Source organism: Leuresthes tenuis, unplaced genomic scaffold (assembly GCF_036924035.1).
Source record: "Leuresthes tenuis unplaced genomic scaffold, fLeuTen1.0.hap1 SCAF_5, whole genome shotgun sequence".
Taxonomy (NCBI): Eukaryota; Metazoa; Chordata; class Actinopteri; order Atheriniformes; family Atherinopsidae; genus Leuresthes; species Leuresthes tenuis.
This window is the reverse complement of record NW_027325359.1, coordinates 33913501-33932157: the sequence shown is the minus strand read 5'-3', so window position 1 is coordinate 33932157 and position 18657 is coordinate 33913501. Positions and strand designations below refer to the sequence as shown.

The 18657-nt window shown below is 45.5% G+C and overlaps 1 non-coding gene across 1 annotated transcript; it reads left to right on the top strand.

Annotated features, from left to right (window-relative positions):
• The first annotated feature begins 1135 nt into the window (after window positions 1–1135).
• trnal-caa (transfer RNA leucine (anticodon CAA)) lies at window positions 1136–1246 on the top strand. Its single transcript has 2 exons — window positions 1136–1173; window positions 1201–1246. It is a non-coding gene; the product is annotated as a tRNA-Leu (tRNA).
• Window positions 1247–18657: the final 17411 nt, after the last annotated feature.

Below are 18657 nucleotides of genomic sequence, written 5' to 3'. Positions count from 1 at the left end.
CTCAACCCAGTCTCACGGCTGTTCGTGAAACTGTCACGAAATTAAACTTTGAAATTCGTGCTCCCTGCCACAATTTAATAATAGGTTTTTGTGCTGCATTTAAAATTCAATCTTGTCTTTCTGTAATTATTAGATAATTAATAGGTCCTGGAAGAGCAATGTTTTCATGTGCGGGGGGCACATATGACAATTATATGACATATGATATGAAAACAAGAGCGTTTTCACAGTTCTTTCGGGTCAACATAAAATACAAATATACTCCTAATTATTAACGATATTGTAGAGACGTGTGGCGGCCATTGCTAAGAAATATATTTGCTTGTTTTCCAAGAAAAAATTTTATTTCATTGGTTTGTTCCATCAATTTATACTATTCAATTCAATTCAATTTTATTTATATGGCGCCAGATTACAACAATTGTCATCTCAGTACAATCACTACAGTTCCCATAAGTGTCAGCGGCGGTTGCTATGGTAATCATAATTTGTAAATTTTATGTACGTTTCATTTGCAGCTTTTAAAGCCAGCACAGTTAGAAATTAAAGTTTTTATATTTAGGATAAGCTGTATTTTACTGTCAGATGGACTTTATTTTACTGGGCGCACGGTTTCAGCAGTTTCCTGCGGGGATCGATCCACTGCGATCAGACTACTACCCAGGTAGTACTTGAGCTCATGCCAGCCAAGGCACAGTTCTTTACCATGTGGGCACGGGTTGGAAAGGGCCAACTGTGTTCCGATGCCATTCTAAATCTCTAAATGTAGATGTAGATTTCTTTTTCATCTTTTTTTTATTTCAGAAGACATGTTTCTAACATGTGAGTAGCCAACTCTGAGAGAGTGAAGAGAGCACCAAATCTTTGGCAAAAATTAATTATTTGTAAGCATTTCTTTAGCCACCTTCATGCACCCACTAAAGTACTGAAACGCTCTTGGGATGTTCCAGAGCAGCGGTCTATGAGAAACCAAACCTGCGCAACATTCGCTCGGGACTTCTTTCAGATATTTTTTCACCCAGCCCCTCCTCCACTCTCCAGACACCCGTTCTCCCTTCCCCTTTCCCTTGTATTTCCAGCCGTGATGGCGCATCTCAAGCAGCTTCCCTCTGCGGACAAGTTTGGCCTGCATGGTGTCAGGATGGCCGAGCGGTCTAAGGCGCCAGACTCAAGGCTTGATTCCTTCCTTAGCAGAGGGACTTCTGGTCTCCAAAAGGAGACTTGGGTTCAAATCCCACTCCTGACACTGTATTGACACTTACTGCATGCTGAAATTGTTCTTGCATATTAGAAGACCAAGATCATGATCCCTCAATGTGGGTCATGATAGGAAGGAGGTTCAAAGGTCCCGTGACTTCCTTTGTATGTGACACAAACATGACACAACAATTTAGGACATCGAGGTGAAGGTGTATGGCTGAGGTGAAGGTGTATGGCTTTACATCCAGCAATTCACCTCGTTGACAATATATAAATATATAAAAATGAAATATATCAAAAGAATATTTTAAATCGCATGGGTTTTGCCGGGTTCTTGTGAAGGCTTGTGTGGCTTTCATGACTCATCCAGTGACATCACTGCCTGGCCAATCAGTGGCCTGCAGTCTGTAGACGCTGGCTAATCTCGAACCCCGGCCGAGTAGGTGCTAAAAATGTACCTGCTACTACTAGGTACTACCTAATGGAAAACCCTAAAAGCGGAGTTGGATCAAGTCATGTGGCATAGGTACGAGTTGAAAAGGGCCAATTGTGTTCTGATGCCATTCTAAATCTCTGAACTTTTTTCTATTAATTTTTTTTCGGAAGGCATGTTTTCAAAAGTGTGAATAGCCCGGCTAGTGGTAGCGGCGGACGAAGTGTCTGTATAATTCTCCTCCAATCACGTTGCCCCATTTCCATTTTTGGTGATCAATCACGATGGCACTTCTCCAGAATCCCTCCTGCCGGACTTCGACAGCCAATCACGATGGCACTTCTACTGAATTCAGCCCGCTGGACTTTAACTACAGAAGGTAAATATATCGCTAATATAATTGTATTCTGTCAACTTTCTCGCTCGGTCGTTGTTAAATATACATTATAGAGATTTTTCATTCACGGCAAAATGAAACACACTATAATGATAACATTGTCATAATATTGTATTAACAACGTTTTACGTCGCATTAGTGTTTCTGTTTTTAAACGTGACTTTTAAGAGCCTTTTTTTTTACTTTTTAGTATCGTTTCCACCATCATTACATATGTCACAGTAACCGTTATGAAATTTATTTTGACCTCTTTTTGACTTTTTCTACATTCAATTCAATTCAATTCAATTCAATTTTATCTATATAGCGCCAGATTACAACAATTGTCATCTCAAGGCACTTAAGTAATATAGTCCAATTCAAGCCAACTGGAATTCAATTCATTGTAATCATAATCCAATTAATTCATATAGAGCCAATTCAAAAAATTAATATCCTAGCTAAGGAAACCAACAGATTGCACCGAAACGTGTCTTCAGTCCAATCTCCCGTCCTGAGCGTGCCTGTGGCGACTGTGGAAAGGAACGACTCCCTTTTAACAGGAAGAAACCTCTGGCAGAACCAGACTCAGGAAGGGTGGCCATCCGCCTCGACCAGCTGGGGTTTGAGAAGACAGAAAAGAGGGAAAAGAGGGGGGAAAAACACCATAACGCCATTCAAAGGATATCTGTTGGAACAGGGAAACATAGGTTAATAAGGTGCGATTTTGTTTTCTCAAACATGCTAATGCTAATATCCCCCCCCCAGCTTCTTGGCATAAACTATTTGTACAGCCAGACGGGAAAGGCCATGCAGGATGTACATCCTACTCAGAGGAAACTGAGGCTCTGCTTGAAGATGTAGGCACTGAGGAGGAGCTGGAAGATGAGGGATGTGAAGAAAGTGGGTTAGACCCCACTGTAGAGCTGCTGGACCTGTCTGATCCAGCTCCTGTCACCACCAGCTCAGCTCGCACTCCAACTCCCACCTCTCTCCAGCCCTCTCCTGGTCCTGCTGTCTCCACCTTAACAGCACCTGAACAACAACTGGTAATGATTATAGAACTATAGTAAAAATGCTAATAAAGTAATAATGCAAAAAGATGAAAACCAATTTAATACATTTCTATAATCACTGTATTATATTTTCAAGTGAGTCCACACACTCTGATCAGTCAGCCCTTCCTACCTGCTCTGCTCCTGCTCTTCATACTCCCACCAGCCTCCCAGCAAGTACTGCTGAACTCTCACAGCTGGTAAGTGTTCTGAGACAGAATTCTTGTTGCACTCGTAATATAACAGCTTTGGCCGTACCCTGTGCAGATATGAACTGCAAAAGTGTTCCTAACCATTTTCCTCACAAGGTCCTAACATATCCTACCAAAGTCCTAACAAAGTCCTAACAAGTCCTAACACATCCTAACAAAGTCCTAACACATCAAACAAAGGTCCTAACAAAGTCCTAACAAGTCCTAGCAAGGTTCCTAACAAAGGTCCTAACAGGTCCTAACCGTCATAGGGGCAAAAGAACCAATCAGATGTTGGTTTGGGTTCCCGCTCTCCGATTGGTCAGTTGGCACCCCCCTGTGACGTGGGAGCTGTAACAAAAAGACGAGCCGACCAGCGGCGGGCAGTTTGATTGTCCGGAACACTTACAGTAAGTACAAAAATGAATGATGAATGATTTTAACTTGACTTTTACCGCTTTAGATATGTTTGTGTAGTCCCCGAACGGAATATTTGTATGTCGTTAAATTGATGTAAAAAAGTTAATTTTAATTTTTTTCTTTTTGGCTGTGTCACTCGACTTTAAAATGACTCAAATACAAGAGAGATAATTCTATGTTCCATATTAAACGAGAGACGTAACATAAAAAAAATGACCGGTCATTAGAAATGAATGCGGGACACAACACACACACACACACATACAGTGAGTGATAAATATCCATTAAGAGAGAGGAGGCTTTTGATTGGTGTATGACCTATGATTTCTGTTGCTATGTCTCTCTCTCACACAAATTTTTTATGGTGGGTTTTAGTGGAGTCATTTCTGACCGGGAAGACCAAATTGTTCAACATTGAATGAAGACAACATTAGGGTTAAAAAAATACACCAATTAATGAATAAGCTCTGGTGGACTTGGTCTATGGTAGGTAAAAAAGGGTTAATGATTTTATGGAAGAATAGGCCTATGTGCTTTTTAGTGACATGTGAATGAAAGAAAATGGATATTCAATTTAACATTTTCTTGATTTGAGTAGATCCTTGTAGCCTACAATAGCTGTTGCCAAATAATTGCATTTTTTTTTCTATTTCTATTTCTCTATTTTCTATAGAAATGACAAAGACTGGGTAGCCAGACGCATACTGGTCAGGTGTGATGTCCCTCTTTGCCCATGGAAAACACAGATTTTCCACTGGGCAGAGGCCTGCTTCCAGAAGGTGGAGGGCGGTATTTGAGAGGGTAAAAATGTATCCCCTGACCCCCCTACATGGCCAAACAGTTAGAAAATTAGACATTTTTGGGAAAAAGATACCCTGCAAATGTGGATACCATGAGATAAGTAATGTCATTGAATCATTAAATTTTGAATGTGATATAAACATGCTGCCAAATGTTTTTTTAATGAGTTGTGCGTGCGTGATTTTTTTTCAGTGTGGGAACAGTTTCTTTTATGCAGAGAATTGTTAGATGTAGAGGACATATACTGTAAATGTAAATGCAGTCAGCAGAGCAGGCAGAGACAGCAGCTGCTGGAAGCAGTTCAGGACAGGCACAGGCAGTAGAGAAACATCGACGTCCAGTGCAGCAGCTAAAGTTCAGGGAAGTTCAGGAGCAGGAGCCACATCCGAAAACTCAATTTCTTGCTCCCTGTGTGGCCAGGAGGTGATGTGTGACAACTACACACAGCATCTGTCGGACTTCCATGTTAAAGAGCAGTGTGAGCACTGTGGTGCAAAGGCCTGGGGTATTGTGGGGTTGTCACAGCACTTAGAGAACTGCCATCCTCTGAATACCATTCCTCCTTCTCCTCCTCCTCCTCCTACCCCTTCAGCCCCTCCTCACCCTCCCACAGCTCAAGAGGTGACACCAGCACTACAAAACATCTGCTCCCAAGATGCTCCTACTGCCGATGCTCCTACTGCCGCTGCTCACAAAGCCATCTCATCAGCACCACCTGGACCCCCATGTCCTCTGAATCCTCCAGAGGTAAGCATGGTGAGGTATCTGCCAAAGCAGTTTTTAAAGATCATCAAGGCAGGTGATCAGGAGTGGATAGCCCGGATCTTATATGAAAACTCTGGACAGCTCAGACAGAACCAGTCTCAAAACTGGTTCAACCCTCCAAACCCCACCCGATCTACCTCACCTGCGGAGCCACAGCATTATTTCAGACAGCGGCTGTTTCTGTGGGCTCCAATGCGGATGTGGGGCATTCCTTTGAAATGCACTCAGTGCAACACAAAGATGCACCACTCCGGCATATACACAAAGTTGAGGGAGGTCATAGATATAAATTCAAAATATTACCTTGTTGGAGGAGACTATCCAAAATGTAGTCAGTGCAAGGTACCTGTCTGCCCTTGGAGTACAGAAATTCTCAAACAATTAGATCCCTCCAAGAGGAATAAATTTCCAGCTGTCCTCACAACCCATCTGGCCCTGGACAGGAAGTGTGTGGCAATGCTGTGCCCAAGAACACTAGGGAATAGCTCCAGCTATTTACAGCAAGCTATTCAGGAGGCACACGGCGAGGAGTGGGCAAGGAGAACAACTGATTACTTAACTGACTGTGTGATACACAAGAGGTCGTGTGTTCTCACCACGACTGAAGCTGTGTATAAGCCGCCGCCACCCTACTGTCCCCTGCCCCTGGCCCAGTGGTTTGAGACAGTTCACGCAAATGACATTCTCAGCCACATAGATGAGCTGAAAGGAGTCATCACCTCAACATTTGGCAGAATACTAAAGCTTGATTCTACCAAAAAGGTAAACGTAAAACTTTGTACAGTTAATTCCATTTGTGCTTGTCAGTATGCCTAATAACGCCTACGTTAACGCTCTGCAGATCACAAAAAAGCTTGCAGGTGGCATTGAGGACATGGCCACCTGGATGACAAATATTGGCAACGAGTATGGCCAAGTCCTCAATTCTGTGCTGACCACTGGTGAGGGGGCTGGGCTTGATGAGCTGTGTCAAGGGGTTGTGAGGAGGGACATGGATGCTGGTGAGCCAGAGCCAGATGCCATACATGTGGACAGAGACTGCTGCAGTGAAACAGGTGTGTTTCCTCCATTTGTGCTGTGATGTAAATTTTTAATTTCACACATTTTACACATGTAGATCCGTGGGATTGTAATGCGATTGTAACTCGACTGATTTATTGTCTGTTGCTGATTTTTACAGGGATGAGCCCAGTTCTTAATTGGTTTCGCCCCTGGAAATCAGTAGTGAGGCTGGATGTGTTTCACTTCATGAGGCGTTTCACAAAAGGTCTTACAACTGAGCACCATCCACTGTATGGCACGTTCTGCTTTAAGTTGTCCACTTGCATTTTCGAATGGGACAAGGAGGACATTCTTAAGCTGAAGGAGGCGAAGAGGGCAGAACTCAAAGAAAAGTGTGGCAGGCATGTACCTACTGACACCTAGGTATTGTCCAGCATTACATCCAGTGAGCTGGCCAGGCACTGCCGCAGGAAGACCCGAGGGGTGGAGGAGACCCGCGTGCTGATCCGTCAACTGCTGGACTCCATGTGGGACCTCACAGACACAACTGGTTTGCATCTCATAAACCACGACAGTATGTCTCATGTCTGGGAGGTCCAGCAGAAGCATCTGCCTTGCATCCAAGATCCACCTGGTGTGCAGATGTACCCAAACATCGGATCCCCGGTGGAGAAGGGAGGCAAAATCTTGGATGTCCTGAGGTGTGGCAGAGGCTCATCCTCTCTTGAGAGCTTCCATCGCCAACAGTGTGGCTTCATCCCACGCAAGTTGAAATGTTATTTGAAAAATGGTGTTTATGAATGCTATGTATGAAGTTGTCGTAAGACTCTTTTTTTGTTGTTGTTGTCGTCTGCAATGTTTTTGTCTTGCCAGGGTGGAGGTGTAATGTATTGCACACTCAGATGTACATGCTTGAGGGGCTATCGAGATGGAATTTGCATATTAGTTGGTCTGCCTTTATAAGACCACCATTTAGACCTCTCACCAGAAGAGCACCTAAAAGATTTCTGAGGAATGAGGACATGAATCCCGCCACATTTTGCATGGAAAGCAAGCCCTTTATAGTTTGACCTAATTTGCCTTCCATATTTGAGTATATACTGGAGAGACTGAAACCCTAAATTTGAATTGCCCTAAATCCAACTGCATTTGTTTTGCCCTATTTGTAAATCAAAGAACCTCAAAGATCCCTAAATGAAAACATATTTAGATCATAATGATTCTCCTTTTGTGAAAGGAGGAATTCATATGCTCTGACGCGCTCATGTGAGATTGAAATTTTACAAAGGCAACACAAGACCAAACGATGACAATAACCTCCACTGATCATGTCAAAGCTTACTGGAGAAAGTATGAATGGATCACAACATGCTCAACGAGCTCTTCGATTCGAACACCATCCCCTATGGTTGTAGGGCTCACGATGCAGATATCGCAAAGCCCTAAGCCAACTTCAACTGTACCACCACAGCTGTTGATGATTTCCTCCACTGAAATGTAAAGCTAAGGAAGGATTCCTGGAGAATGCAGGCATCGATCCCGCTACCTCTCACTTGCGCTTGCTGTGTTCCGTGAATTTCGCCAAAGTGAGCCCAAAGTAAGCCCAAAGTAAGCCCACATTAGCCAATCACGTCTCCCTGTGGCTTACTTTTGACCAATCACGCCTCCCCCTGTGGGCTTACTTTGGGCTTACATTTGACCAATCACGGTTCTTCCCTCTGCTCGCTTACTTTTGACCAATCACCGTTCCTCTCTCTCCTCCGTCATATTTTGAAGCATTGCGGTCCGGCAGTTCTCGTCTCTCCATCTATCGCTAAGGTAAGTCGTCCTGTTTCATTCCATTATCGAATGTAAACTTGTATGCTTTTCTACTGTAAATAAATAGCAAAGGGTGTTGCTAAACTTAGCATAAAATGCAAAATATAAAAAGTTAAAAGTATGCGATGATTATGTGTGAATTATGAGCGAAGCGCTGTTTTATGAAAGCCGAAAAAACGGATGAATGAATGAATGAATGGATGGATGGATTGATGGATGGGTAGTTGGATAGATGGATAGATGGAGTAGTGCCAGGAGAGATGTTCAAATATTGACAGTTGTGTTTAGAAAAATGTAGGTAGTTACAGGTAAAATGTGGGTAGGAGTAAAACGTTGCTGTCATGCTACCATATGACACGAATAAGTGCCGGTTACAGTTACAGAGTACAGTTAATAAATTTCACAGCAATTATCTTAGGCCTTAATGATGTTATGCTGTCTTAAAGCCCATATGGACAGATATACTGTATGTATGTACTGAAAGTTAGCCTAATGGCATTTTCCATGGTCCTGGGGGGGTTGCGTGATGTTAATGTGGCGTTAATCCACGGATCTGATTCGCTGATTTTACTTCTGATAGAAAGAAAGATAAATAACCACCAAGTCCTCAGCCTAAGTGTGGGAAAGAAGCTCTGGCTGTACTCCCTGCTGTTTTTCACACCTCTGTGTTACAGCAGGTGTGAGGGTGTTGGGTGGGGGCGTGGCATGGATGGGAAGAAAAACACTTTCCCTCAGTTCTGTCACTGTGCCTCTTGCAAGTACCCATGGGATGTAACAGCCTCCGTTACAGTTGAATTTACACACTTTTCCTTATTTTCATTCACAGAATGTATGCATATCCAGTTTTTCGCTGCCAGTCAGCCAGTTCAACCAGACTTCTCACGGCGCCGTCGGAGGAGGCAAAGAGGTTTGTCAGTGTCAGGCCTGTAAGGGCGAAACCCAAAGAGGAGGTGCTGGTAGAGGCCAGGACTTTTGTCACTGGCCATGGTGGAGACCAAACTGATTACTTTTTAGTACTGACTCACTGCCAGCTTCAGTTTGGTATGTACCAAGGCCAGAGATTTAGATGGCTCCTGGAGCACAATCTTAGCTATGCACTATATTTAGTGCATAGTATATCGAAGGAAAGAGCATAGGAAAACCCGCGAGCACAAAATAAACAGCTTTTCCTGCAGTACACTTCCCAAATCAGAGAGATGACAGAGGAACTGGAGAAGTTTAGGAAGAAGCAGGACATGCAGGCTAAAGCACAGGAAACTGGAGACCCGGGCTTTTTGATGGTGGAGTTTGGAGAATTCAAGGGCTGCTCCATGAAGGAGGTTTATGAGGACCACAGCAAGGAGGCCCAGGCCCTCATTAATTACATGGTCAGAGCAGATGCCCGGCCCAACACCAACATGGCCTTGTTCAAGGCATATGTCTTGAAGAGACGGACATCTGCCTCCACTTCCTCTGCACCTCCATCTGCAGCCTCCACTTCCTCTGCACCAGGACTCCAAACTGGTCCATGGAAAACTGCCACTGTGAAAGCGCTGTTGGCGCGGGGCAAACATTTGTCTCCCTCACAGCTGGCAAAAAAGCTGACATCACCAGTTAAACCCTGTGAGTAGGAGTTTGAACTTTGAATTTCCCCGACAGCAGTTCTACATGTGTGGCTTTACCATTTTACTTGACTACACAGACTTGTCCATTTTTTTCAGCTCCAGCACCACAGTGTCCCTTACCACCACCTTCCAAACCCCCGACCAAACAGCTTTTCTCTGCTGGTAAGTGCGCAGCATCTTGTGAACATTTGTCTCTGTGTGTTGTTAACAGTAGGCCTGATAGTTTTAATATTTGTTCATCAGGCACTTCTGAGGATGATGATGAGGAGTGTTGAGGTTAACCTGTACCTCTTTCCGAGTCCGTTGATGCAGTGAAGGAGGAAGACAGAGGAGACGATATAAGAATCATCACAGTTTTATTTACGCAGTTTGCAAAGTGCGGAGAGCAGTTCAGTACAATGCATGCGAACAGCACAAAGTACGGAAAAGCTCTGTCGTTGTCTAGGGGTGTGGTGTTATATACACTTGTATTCAGTCTCCTCCTTATGGGATGTGTGTGCGTCAATATCTTATCTCTTCCTCTATGTGTGTGCGTATGTGTACTGGTATAAGGCGTTACTTTCAGAAGACCGTTGTAGGTGCGGTCCTAGTTTTACAACCTGTTGTTCTCAGAGATATTTCCTTATCAGGCTGCTGTGCAAGCACAGAAATGAGCAAGCCAGTTATACAGGATATCACCTTATACAGCTATCCTCACTCACAATACCCCCTTTTGATCTCTATTAAGAGATCACACAAATGGCTGAGTAACAATACATGACTAAAAAGAAATTGAAAAACCTCACGCCCCCTTTTGATCACTACAAGGTGATCACACAATCTCTGACATTCTGATGATATCGTCTTCATCTATATCCTCTCCAACCCGCTGCATTGCCTCCGCATTTGCACAAATCGAATTGAAACGCTGTGGTGGAGCCTACTGTGTAATTCAACTCCAAGCCGCCATATTGGTTCAAACAAAAATCTTGTTTTTGAGTTTGTCGTTTGGGTCGTTTGTGTGCAGGACTGGGTTCACATAACCAGAAGATCAGGGGGACAATCACGCACGTGATGGCTGCACAACATGTGAGAATTTTCCAACTCCCAAACAATAACATTCTAATATGTTTCACTGTGTCTCAAGTATGATAAAAATAGCAAGCAAAACTTTCTTGGTAAGTCAGACCTTATCCGTCAGGGTGCTCTAGGCGGGGTTACCCCTAGAGGAGCTTTAAACCTTATAGTTTGTCAACATTACCCAACTCCTTAGCAAATAGCACACATTATTAAAAGATAACATAAGGGTGATACTGCAATGATTATAATTTGGTATGACCTGTAAGAGCAAGTTTAAGCAAAGCCCCAGCATACACGATTATGAGTATAACAAATCCAAAAATAAACGAATTCAACTGCGATGACGTCATCTGGTCCCGTTCTTCTGAGAAGCACAACTCCGGGTGCTCTTTAAGGAAAGTCAGTCGCTGGTAATATGAAGAAGGTGAGGGCTGACGTTTCCAGATGAGGGTTGAGTTGGAGCCCGGGTCTAACACCCTTCCTGCTCGTAAATGATGTCGTTGCAAGGAGGCAGAAGTGTACTACTTCTGCCTGCAAAATGCCACCAGGGGATTATTCTGCCCCTTGTTGGTTGGTGGTCTTTTCCTCTGTACCAGCCGGTACAGTGTGCAAATCTTTCAGCGCCTGGTGAGTCGCTGCTAGGGAGCGTTGAGGTTCCTCGGCTGCCGCACACTGGCTCCAATGGAACCACGTATCACCTTTCCCTTTGACTCGGACTGCGTGGGAGGTCCTCTCGGTCACCTGGGCCCTGTCCACCTTGGCTCCGACCACTTTTGTTTGATGACCCTCAGCAATACCCACTCAGCCTCTGGAGCCGGCGCTGGTTGGCCCTCTCCTCTGCTACTCGCCACCTGCTTTGAAAATTCTGCAACGAGACTTTGGAGTTCATGGAAATACATTTTGTGGGTTAGGTGTTGTTCAATATGTCCTGTTCCTGGCAACTTAAATTGAGGTCCAGGAAAAGCTCTCCCTGTCTGGAGCTCATGTGGTGTAAACCTTGTGGACTGATTAACCGAGCTCCTGATGGACATTAAGGCTAAGGGCAACGCATCTAGCCAATTCATTTTGGTCTGTGCACAGATTTTAGCCAATTTGCTCTTCACTGTCTGATTCATTCTCTCAACCTTACCCTGTGATTGTGGATGGTAGACAGTACCAAACTTGTGTTTTAGCCCTAGCATGGCCTCAACCTGTTGCAACTCTTGGTTTTTGAAGTGAGTGCCGTTGTCTGACCTGATCCTTTCTGGAAATCCATACCTGGGGATATAATGGTTGATCAGAAATTTTATTACCGACTTACCATCCTCTTTCTTGGTAGGCCATGCTTCAGGCCATCCTGAATATGCGTCCACACACATCAGAATATACCTATACCCTTTCACCGGTGTGATCATGTCTGTGTAATCAATGATGATTTCTTTCCCTGGCTTTACCTCCAATGGATAACGTCCAGGGTGTGGTTTCACTGTTGGTCTGACATTGTACTTTAGACACTCCTCGCATGACCCCACAAAATGTTTGGCCATGTCCTTTAGGTATGGATGCCACCAGTGCTCTAGATTTCTCATCATTTGAGCTACCCCCACATGTCCTGCTCCTGCTGCATAGGCTGAATCTGTGTAAATGTTTACTTCCTGCCCTTCCCCTAGCCTCAGTGCTGCTATTACTGCCAGTACTTCTGCTCTTTGTGCTGACTGCTGTCCTTCCAGTCTCTCTGCTTGTCGTGTGATCAGTTCCCCTTGCACGTCTTCTACAACTGCATATGCTGCTTTCAGTCCTTCTCGTTCATCCCTGAAGCAACAGCCGTCTGTGTTCAGTTCTCTGGCCCCTGGTATCGGTTCTGTTTGTAGGTCCAGTCGTACTTTCTCCTCTTTCTGCACTCTGTCCGTACACTCATGTGGCTCACCTGTTCCTAGCTGATCTGCCATGTTTATGCCTTCATGAGTGAAAGTCAGGTTTGGTGCCTCGAGAATTTTGCTCAGTCGTCTTTGTCTCAGAGCAGTCAGCGTAAAAGTCTGTGAGTTCACATAGGCCACAACGCTATGTGTGGTCAGAATGTGCAGTTGATGTCCCATGACAATGTGTGCAGTTTTTTGAATGAGCTTTGCTATCCCTGCTGCCTGTTGTGTACACATAGGATGGCGCTTTTCCATATTGTCTAGCATCACACTGATATACATTAGTACTACTCTCTCACCCCCTTTTCTCTGGAACAGGACGCCATTAGTGCAAAGTTCTGTTCCAGAGACATCCAAGTAGAATGGTAAGCTATAATCGGGTATAGCTAGGTCTGCTGCTGTGGAGAGGGCCTGTTTTAGTGCAATAAAGGCTTCCTCCGCCTCCTGAGTCCAATTCAGGGTCGCTGACAGGTTGCGCATGCCTTGTTCTTTCACTAGGGCCCGCAGAGGTCTAGTTAAGCCGGTGTAATTGGCTATGTAAGTCCTACTATAGCCCGTCAACCCTAAGAAAGACAACATGTCCTTTACCTTCACTGGCTTAGAATGATGGAGAATAGTAGACCTGTGCTGAGGGGAGAGCCCTGCTCCTTTTTGGGAAATTTGCCTGCCCAAAAACGCTACCTGCCGCCGTGCAACCTGAAGTTTGGCTTTGCTGACCTTGAACCCTGTTCTTGCAAGATGTAAAAGGACATTTTTAGTTGCTTCCAAACACAGAGCCGCAGTGGGCGCTGCCAACAACAAATCATCTACATACTGAACGAGAGTCACCTGCTCTGGTAGTGGGCAATCACTCAGGATATCTTTTAAAACCTGGTTAAAAATCCCTGGGGACAAAGCGAACCCTTGTGGCAGCCTGGTGTACTGTAGCTGCTTGTGCTGATACGAAAACGAGAAAATGTGCCTGCAGTCTTCCGCCAAGGGAAGACAAAAGAATGCATTAGCCAAGTCAATGCAGGTAAACCACTCATGTTTAGGATCCAAATTGGTTAGAGCCACATATGGATTCGGAACAGGAACTGTAGGAGTGAGGAGAATATCGTTGATTGCCCGTAGGTCATGTGCCATGCGATATTTACCTGTCCCTTTCTTTTCAATAGGTAAAATGGGTGTGTTCCACTCTGAGGACGAGGGTTCTAACACCCCCTTTTGTAACAGGCCATCAATAGTGTCCCTAAGTCCTTCTTCCGCCTGAGGTTTATGAGGATACTGCCTTATCCAAATAGGGGGACCCTCACGCACCTGGAATGTAATGGGCTTGTACTTAACTTGTCCAACATCTGTCGGACCCTGTGCCCATAGGTGTTCAGGGAGGCTGGCGAGTAGAGCTGCCGCCTCCACGTGATCTGTACGTTCACGGCCATGATGTCTAGAGATCTGTGCATGCTCTAATGTGACTGTATCTTCCCCTGAAACCTGAATGCGATATGTGCGAGCTTGCGCAGAATACTGAACTTGTGGAAGTTGTGTATTTACCCAATCGGATTGTAGGAGTGCCCGTTTAACAATACTCCCTAGCTCTTTTGCCTGATGCTGTGGGTGTAATGCCAATGATACATGTGGGGCCGCTTCTTCTGCCATCATATACCAGGGAAGTTGTGCAGAGGTCAGGGCAACACCTGCCGCCACGCCTTCAGGCGCCACATAAATATTATGTGTCTTAATTTGCCAATCTCGACCTTCAAGTTGGTCCTGAAAATTTTCCTGATACCAATCTGTCTGTAACCCATCATAAAATAGAGTAACATGGGGGGAATCTGGAGGTGAGACATAGGGTTCGAGTTGGGAAATCCAGGGTTTCCACTGGAGGTAAGCCGAGAGGATACCACGCCGCTCAGATGTTTCCGGCTGTAATAGACCCCAGTATATGTCCGCGTATTGTTCATTCACTGGCTGCACAAGATATTGACCAGTGATGTTCTCCATCGGTCCAGAGCACGGCAAATGAGATCCATCAGGCATGACAACAACCAGGCCATCGGCGCTGCAGAGTATCGTGGCCCCCAGTTTTATCAGGAGATCTCTTCCCAGCAAGTTCATCGGTACAGAAGGTGAATGTACAAATGGATGTGTCACAGTCTGTTTTCCCACCTGGGTGAGTAGCGGCTTAGTGAACGGCAGTGTCTTTTTCTCCCCAGAGAAGCCCATAAGCGTGATGGTATGCGATGACAGGGAACCAGCTGGTACAACTTTCAATGTGGAACATGTGGCTCCAGTGTCAACCAAGAAAGGCAGATCTTTTTTCTCAATCTGAACTGACAGCATCGGTTCTGCCGTAGTGATGCTGTCTGAGAGTCTCTGTGGGGTGTGTCAATACTGACCGGACTGGTCAGGGTTCTCCCCATTGTCCCACAATGGGAACTGACCAGCAGCAGCTGCTCCCCAAGGCTGCTGAGGATACATAGGTGCAGTAACAGGAGGTCCGGAGCCGCGACCCCTGCCTCTCCCAGGAGGACCACTATCCACACCTTTCTGTGCTCTTGGATTATGTGGGCAGCTTCTTATCCAATGATTAGGGTCTCCACAGAGATAACAACAACGAGTCTCCCCCGACTGTCCTCTTCCTGTACCGCCCCTTAGTCCCTGACCTCTTCCCCCAAAGCCTCCACCCCACATTGGTCCTCCCCCATGTCTTCTCCCGCCTGATGGGGGCTGCGGTACCCATGGTGGGACCGGAAATAAATCAGGAACCTGTGGTGGCTCGGCAGCCAACATGACCTTCGCAGCTTCCCCTTTTTGTTTTTTATTTTTATCATTACATTTCTGTCTAGCTTCCGTTAACTGTAATTTTAACAGCTGAACCTGCAATTCTTTTAAGTCATCCTGTTCCTTCTGCGTATTATCTTGAGCACGGGTGAGGTGGTGTATTAAGTGTTTCTCCCAGACATGGGATTCACTACCGAGCATGTCCGGGTTATTTACCATGGCTGTTTTGACATTCTCCGGCACTCCTTCCAGTATAGCCTGTCTAAACCACTCTCTCTGAGCTCCAGCTCTCCCTGGGTGGCATCCTGTGTGTTTCAACCATAAATCCTTGCTCTGATCCACATACTCCCTGGGATTCTGTTTGGGGTCCCATCTCATCTTTGGCATTACGGTGGCGTTAGGTAGTGGATATTTGTCTCTCATTGCTTTCCCTATTTCAGTGCTATGATGCGTGAAGGGGGTGTCATCTGTCATTCTGTTTGTGTGGGCGATAGTCTCAATTTCTCTCATGTCCCCACCCGTCATGCATCATCCTGCAATAGCTCTAAAGTCCCCCAATGCCAATTTCTGTCCTGCCGTCAGAGAATCCAATTTGCTGAGCCACAAATTTCCACCCTCGGCTACAGGTGGTAATTTCTCCACTATGGCCTGTATGTCCCCTATAGTAAATGGTCGGTACCGGTCACCTTGTCCTGGTACTGCTGTTAGTGGGTACATTGTGACCGGAAGGATTGTCCCACCACGTCGGCGCTGGCTAACTCTTCTGCCTATAGTATCTGTCAGTTCCTCTGCCACCTTCATTCCTTTCTCTACACTTCTCACCAGTCCGTCCCTTTTTTGACAGAGCTCTTCTATCTCTCTCCGACATAACTCATCTAGCTCTCTCTCTTTCCTGACGGCTGAATCTTCCTCATCTTCCCTCCATGATCCTGCCAAGCTAAAACTTACTGGTACTTCTTGTCTTTCACCTTCCCACTGTCCCTTTCCTTGAAAAGAAGCTGTCCCTGCTGCTTCTGCTTCCTCCTCACAATCTGAAATCTCACTTCCCCTCATGACCTGCCTCCGTGGCTGTGGTGTGACTTTTCGTTTTACCGTGTGCTGTGGAGCCTGTTCTCTTGCCTGTCTCTGCGAGAATGGGTCTGGGGGCGCCGAGAGGTTATCACCTGTGAAGGGGTTATAAGAAGATTTGGACGTCGTCCCTGTCCTTACTGAAGTCTCAGCGGTTGATGCTGTAGGAGTGGCTGCACCTGCTTCAGTCACCCTGTCACTTACAAGTGTCTCTTCTGAGGATCCAACCTGAAGTGTACCACTAGTCACATATAGTGTGGGATATAACCCTGGTGTCGGTGCAGCAGGCGGTGCATATGGAGGTGGCCATGTAGGAGTGTCAGGTGCAGTTACCATTTGTTTGCCTCCTGGTTTTCCTGCGTTCTCATGGAGATGTCTCACACTTTGCCAGAAGACCGCCAGCTCAGACCAGCCCCGTCGTCGCTCCTCCTGCTCTTTCGCCTCCTTTTTTAATTTCGAACGTTGCAGCACACCTGCCTTTTGTCCCTGCTCTGCCAGCTCTTCTTTCCTCACCTTACATTCTTTCTCCTTTTCCCACAACCAGGCCCCTAACGGACCGGGGTCTGACATTTTCTTGCCCTTATATCTCACCAATTGTTCCACTTGTCCCTTTATGTCGGCTAATTTCCTGTCCCTACCCTTTTTAGGTAACACTGCCCCTGCTGCTTTTAACGTATTCTCTAACTGCAGCTCGAGGGGCCTCCAGGCACCCGTACCTGGGCCCCATCCCCCATCATCTATTTCCCTGTCAAACTCTCCCTCCATTTTACTTCTCTTTTTCTAAATTCTGAGGCCAGCCGGTTTGTATGACGTACGTCCGAGCAACAGGCCTTGTAAGGTGATGATTTATTAACGGCCAGTCAGTTTGTATGGCATAACACCCGAGCAACTGACCCTTTTGACAAACCAAGCCACTTATGTTAGCACCGCTAGGTTTCGATGGCTCAGACAGATTACGTTATCACCGTTAGGTTTCCTCTGTCTGATTGTCGAGTTTGTCAAGACACCGTTTTATGTACCCATTCACCTTTAGACACCTCAGAATTTTATTTTTCCCACAGCCCGCTTCTCCTTATTTCTCTCAAACAAATACAAAAACACACAAAGCACGTTAAAATCTTCACAAACTTTTTCAAAATGCACTTATAGAAAAATACCTCAGGAACCCTGTTCCTGTACTCTAGTATAGGGGACTCTAGCCCCAAACAGACTTCAAGAATTTATGAGGAGTATAACCTCAAGGGACTCTAACCCAACTCCGTAGAGTATACTACTTTAGGGGACTCTAACCCCAAACAGACTTCAAGAATTTATGAGGAGTATAACCTCAAGGGACTCTAACCCAACTCCGTAGAGTATACTACTTTAGGGGACTCTAACCCCAGGGACTCAAACCCAGTAGAATTCGGGGTGTCTTCACCTCCCCGGGACTCTAACCCAGCAGCCTCTCAGGCTTCCGGTTCCTCGTCAGGCAACCGGTGGGGTCCGCCACGACCAAAGACAGTCTGTTTTATCCTCTTTTTATATTCACTTTTCTTTTATAGTTTTTTTTTTTTTTTTTTTTTTTTTACGCAGTTCTCGACATTAATTCTTATCGTCTTTTGCTGATTCAACCACCAGTTTCAGGACAGGACACGTTGTTTTAAAATATTCAATGTGCAGAGTTTGATAAAACAGGTTCTGCTTACCTCTGTGTTAACGTGCCGGCTCGTGTCCCGTCTCTGTCACCGTGAAGGAATCTTTTATCCGAATGAACTCCGTCCTCTCCTCACCACATCCCGAACGAGCCCCCAAAATTGTTGAGGTTAACCTGTACCTCTTTCCGAGTCCGTTGATGCAGTGAAGGAGGAAGACAGAGGAGACGATATAAGAATCATCACAGTTTTATTTACGCAGTTTGCAAAGTGCGGAGAGCAGTTCAGTACAATGCATGCGAACAGCACAAAGTACGGAAAAGCTCTGTCGTTGTCTAGGGGTGTGGTGTTATATACACTTGTATTCAGTCTCCTCCTTATGGGATGTGTGTGCGTCAATATCTTATCTCTTCCTCTATGTGTGTGCGTATGTGTACTGGTATAAGGCGTTACTTTCAGAAGACCGTTGTAGGTGCGGTCCTAGTTTTACAACCTGTTGTTCTCAGAGATATTTCCTTATCAGGCTGCTGTGCAAGCACAGAAATGAGCAAGCCAGTTATACAGGATATC